This window comes from Mizuhopecten yessoensis, unplaced genomic scaffold (genome assembly GCF_002113885.1).
Source record: "Mizuhopecten yessoensis strain PY_sf001 unplaced genomic scaffold, ASM211388v2 scaffold11185, whole genome shotgun sequence".
In the NCBI taxonomy this organism is placed as follows: domain Eukaryota; kingdom Metazoa; phylum Mollusca; class Bivalvia; order Pectinida; family Pectinidae; genus Mizuhopecten; species Mizuhopecten yessoensis.
Window position 1 is genome coordinate 1665044 of NW_018408922.1, and position 5220 is coordinate 1670263.

The window sequence follows — 5220 nt, forward strand, 5'->3', positions numbered from 1 at the left end:
CATGTTATAAACATTGTATTATTAGATTCATTGTGATGTTGGCTTTCATTGAAGTTTCAATTGTTATACTACTTGATGTTTTGGAAACTTAAACAAGTATAGTAGTTCTAAATATTATGAAATGACAGAAACATTAGGCCAAACAAATTACTTGTGTTTCTACTATCAGAAAAAAATAGGGTAGGTATGTATTAGCTAGGCATTTTATTGTTAATTTGAAAAATATCTTTACTGCGCTAATATAGAGCAGGAGTTCTGACTTTAACAGTGCATATAAAAACTTAAGGGTATTGTAGAACACAAATCTGAGATAAGTCTGGTTAACCACACTGGTGTCGAACACACCAATAAGTATAGTGTGTATAATATATCATAGTTTATACACATCATATTACTATTAGTGTGTCCAGTATCTGTGGGGTTAGCATAAACTCAATATTTGTTTTAAACTTTTAATTGGCCTTATATAATGATCATTTATAGGTCAGACAGGGTTTGGTTTCCAATTCGGAAACTAGACCTGTTAAAACAGTTATCATTTGTAATTTAGAGATTAAATATTTCTAAGCAGAAAAAAATGAACTATAAATATTTTTCAACCTTTTCTGAGTTGTACAATTTTAGAGTATCTTCTGTCTGAAATCTGAACATAACTTGTTTTATGATAAATGTGTAAAACAATTCCTCATACTGGGGTAAAGTTTTTCTATATATAGTCCCAAAAACTACAGATAAAATCCTTGAGCACGTACAAGATACAAAAATATATATTTTACGTCCATTTTGCAAAACATACAACATAAGCTACAAAGACAAAACATGAGTATAATAACAGAGACCAAAATATTACAACATGGAAAAATAAAATAAAAACATGTATGTACATGTAGTATACTGTAAGCTCAGAAAAAGAGTTTATCACTTGGAAAGCACTTAATAGGCACATTGAACACGGTAAGCACATCAGCACATGGTAATTTAAGCACATTTAGAACATTTGCATACAGCACATAAAAAACAAAACCATAACATGGAAAGCTTATTAGCACATAGTAGGCACATTTGCACATTGTAAGCAAAATAAAGGAGTGCAATGGACATCTCCATGTTTCCTGGTTAATTTCTTCTTTATGGAAACAACCAGGGGAGAGTGATGTTCTGCTTCATCTTTTGTATTAATGAAAACCGTGAATATCTAAGTGCGTGTGTTTAAACTAATTTTGTTTTGTTTTTACTGGTACCTTTTTATGTACACATGTTTTACCACCTAAGGAATTAGATGTCTTAAGCCCCCATATGATGTGCTGTTATAAGTTGAATTTAATGTACATTTTGTTTATATTTAGTTCTGCTACCAAAGAGATTGACTTATTGAAATGTTTTTGAAACATTTTAATGAACTCCTCAGCTTTAATGCCTTATTTCTCACTATACAAGCTCATATTGCTATGCCTCCTATTTGTTTGAATATCATCTCTAAACATTATTGCTGGTGCAGAAATTATATGGTAACTATGTTCTATTTTAGGGGGGGAAAGCAATCAATATTACAACAGACAGGGATGGTTATTGATGGGAGAAAGGAGGATGAGAAATAGGAACTGTACCAACTCTCTCATACCTTTGAGGACTTCATGAACTTTTTCAAAAGGCTGCAAGAACTATACCAACAGTGACATGACATTTTGAAATCTGTCAGTTACTTTATAGAGGAGGAACCTCTGACTAAATCATTTTCTCTCAGACACATGAAAGCCGAGTCCACAGATCCTTCCATCAGCGAATAGTTCAAATGTAGTTCAAATGCTTTCCTCGCAAACTTTTCCTTAATGGAGAAGTCAGTGATCTTTACTTGGAACAGATTGAATCTGTGAATATTGATGCTGAAAGCCTGATGAATGTGATTGAACAGCCCCTACTTGATGCTGAAACCCTGATGAATGTGATTGAACACCCACTACTGACTATGGGCACAAATGTTGGAAACAACGTTTGTTTTGATCAATATAACACTATGGGTGGTGGGAGCAAATTGGAAAAAAAATTAAAAGTATGTTTTTAAAGATAGAAATACTGGTCATGGCTTCCTTTTAGTTTTTGTCCAATGAATTAAAAGTCAACGCAAATGTTAAGTAGTAAAAGAAATGTAAGATCCCTGGTATACATTGTACTTTTAACAATGCTTATGATCAATATCAATAAAATAAAATAAAAGTTATAATATGTAACTTGATATTTGTTAACTTCGCTCGATTTTACTGTGTCCAACATTTGATATTAAATCTTGTGTGATATATGAGAGGGATAGCACACAAGATTGTATCAATGTCAATGAAAGCAATTATTTCTTAAGTTTTCAACCATATTTCTTGAAACTTCATTTCTAAATTTCATACATCAATTGTTCAAGACAGTTTTAAGGTCAATTTCATTCAGTCAAGGTGAAGGCTACAGCTTCACAACCTGTTCATGTACATGTGACAGAGAAATTGTCAGTGCATTCCTAACTAAGTATTCAAACCAAATTTTATAAACCTTGATCCATCATTCTCAACATTAAATCATGCACTACCTGTTTGCATATACACAAGCAACCTCAACTTTCAATAAGTCCTGTTGTCAACATTTGTTGCACAATGCTATCAGTTCTGAAACCAACAATCATGACAACTGTAATAACATAGTATGTGTTCTAGCTGGTACATTTGCAGTACTCTTTTGAAATGTATTTGAAATTAATATGTGCATCTTATTTCAAATGCTAGCCTATGAAGATGATAAAGCTGAACATATGCTATAAAGTTGTTGTTTTCTTTGTGAAGAATTTATGCAATGGAAATAGAGGGAAAATAATGTAACTCTCCTAATCTTGTGTGTGTGTGTGAGTATGTATGTTTATATTTTGTTTATCTTATTCAATATTGAAACATACAACAATGTATCATATTGAATTAGAGTGCTTTTTATATTATTTGTTCATGGGAACACAGATTCAAAATAGTTCCATTTTTCATAAGAAGAGACCTTTTCACTGCAGTGAATATGTAAAACACTTTATTTAAAAGTTTTTCAAAATTATTGAGAGACTTGTAAATTTATGGGTAGCAGTAATCCACTTGCTTATCCACAATTTAGTTTCGGCAAGTAAACATCCTTATAAATATTGTTCTGTAACAATATACACTGACTGATGCAAAATTGAAACTTGAACAAAATTCACACGTATTAAAAAGCATGCCAACCCTGGTCGATGTGCACACTTTACAAGATAACTTGCTTGAATATATATTGATCAATATACAAACTTAGACGATAAGTTCAAAGTTGAGTGAAATCCATGCCTAATTAATTAGCATACTGTACTCTGATTGGTCAATGGTTTTATGCCAAGTAACTTTGTTAGATAAGGCAAGGGTTGATATCTTATTCAACAACAAAGGCAAAGTTCAAAGATGTTCACAATCTGTGCATAATCTATTCAATGGTTTAAAATAATCAGGTATTGGTCAAAGGGGTAAATGCCAGTTTCAGTTTTTAATGTTCTATGAAATACATTGTATGGACAAAGGGAAGCAATTCCAAATTCCTATGCAAATTAATTATCCAAAGGTTTAAAATGATATATTCTAGAGGAAACTTGGTACCACTCTTCTGACAAACCTATAAAGATATACTGTACACACAAGAAGAATAACTTCACAGTGGTACACTTTTACATAAAACTTTGATTCATAACAAATTAACAGTAAATCCTTCTGTACAATATGATGGGAACTTCGTCTTTATTTTGTTCTCCATTCCAAAAATAATATATATATCTTTTGCCTTAGCTTTCAGTACTTTCAGTACTTTGATTTATTCAAATTGGTACATATTTCAACAACAAAAATAAATACTGTAGGACTCAGGTGACCGTTAAGGCCCATGGGCCTCTTGTTATTGAATGAAATCTACAAATATTTTCACTTTTGAAAAATGCGTAGTTTTTGTAGATTCAAAATGTGATGGCATACAAGTGTATTGATATGGGGTCAAAAGTAAGGGGTTGTTCCCATCCCGTTTCACCGGTTTGGCCTGTAAACTTCCGGTTATCAAAAGCAGAAGCGTGTAACGCTCTAATATACCATTTAACCTGCCAAAAATGCCCTTTGACGCCTTTGTCAGGTATATAATAATGAATCTACACAGTTACCACTAATGTTGCCCCTCAAATATTAAAGCTATTAGCTCAAAAGCTTAGCAATGATATATAGTAAATTATTTAATTGTGCGAGTCCTTTAAAAAATAATGTCAAAACTAATTTTCGACCTTATAAACATAATTATAAACTAATACGACCTCCAGCTTCATCATCGCTGTATTGATTAATAGTGTTTGGTGATAAATGGTTATACCTATATTTGTGAACAAATCTTCATATCGATGCTATTCTTACTCAGCTATGGGGGCATAATTTCATGGCCAGTTTTAAACTTGTTCCCGAGTCCTACTTTTGGACTTTAATCCTGGGCCAGCATAAATGAAACGTCTCATGTCTAAGCTAAGATTCTCTACTCGAGTAGTTTCTTGTGTCGGTGAAAAGTAATAAACACTTACATTTAGTCACTGATTTGTGAGATTTTTGGTGAGACAAGTACCGTTTGCAATATCTATAACAGATATGGGTTTTTTACCATGTCACATGATTTATGAAACTTACAAGAAAGTTAGTTTGAGCACAGACTCCATGCTTGAGTATGAGAAAGGTTTCATGAAAACGGGCCCTGGTCCTCCTTTTATTATTAAATGTTCTCAATTGACCATCTGACCTTGTCACATGATTTAAGCAAGTTACAAGAAAGTTGGTTTGAGAACAAAATCCATGCTTGAGCATGAGAAAGGTTTCACGAATACAGATCCTGATCTTTCGAGCAAGTTGACGACTAGTCGCTGAGATCTCTTGTTTAATGACAATGTTACGACGGGCTTTTCTAAATACAAGTTGGCTAGTGTTGGAGAAATTGTTTCCCATTTTGTATTATCGCTTTGATTAAAACAGCAATTCTGGAGAACTATCTATATATCTGATTTTGTTTTTGTTGGTCTACGCTGTTGTGTTGACGCTGTTGTTTATTTTGTTTTAGTGTGTTGACGCTTTTGTATATTTTGTCCTTGAGTGTTGACACTGTGGTACTTTTTATTTATTGTATTCTTTATTTAATCAAATTTTAATGAATAAT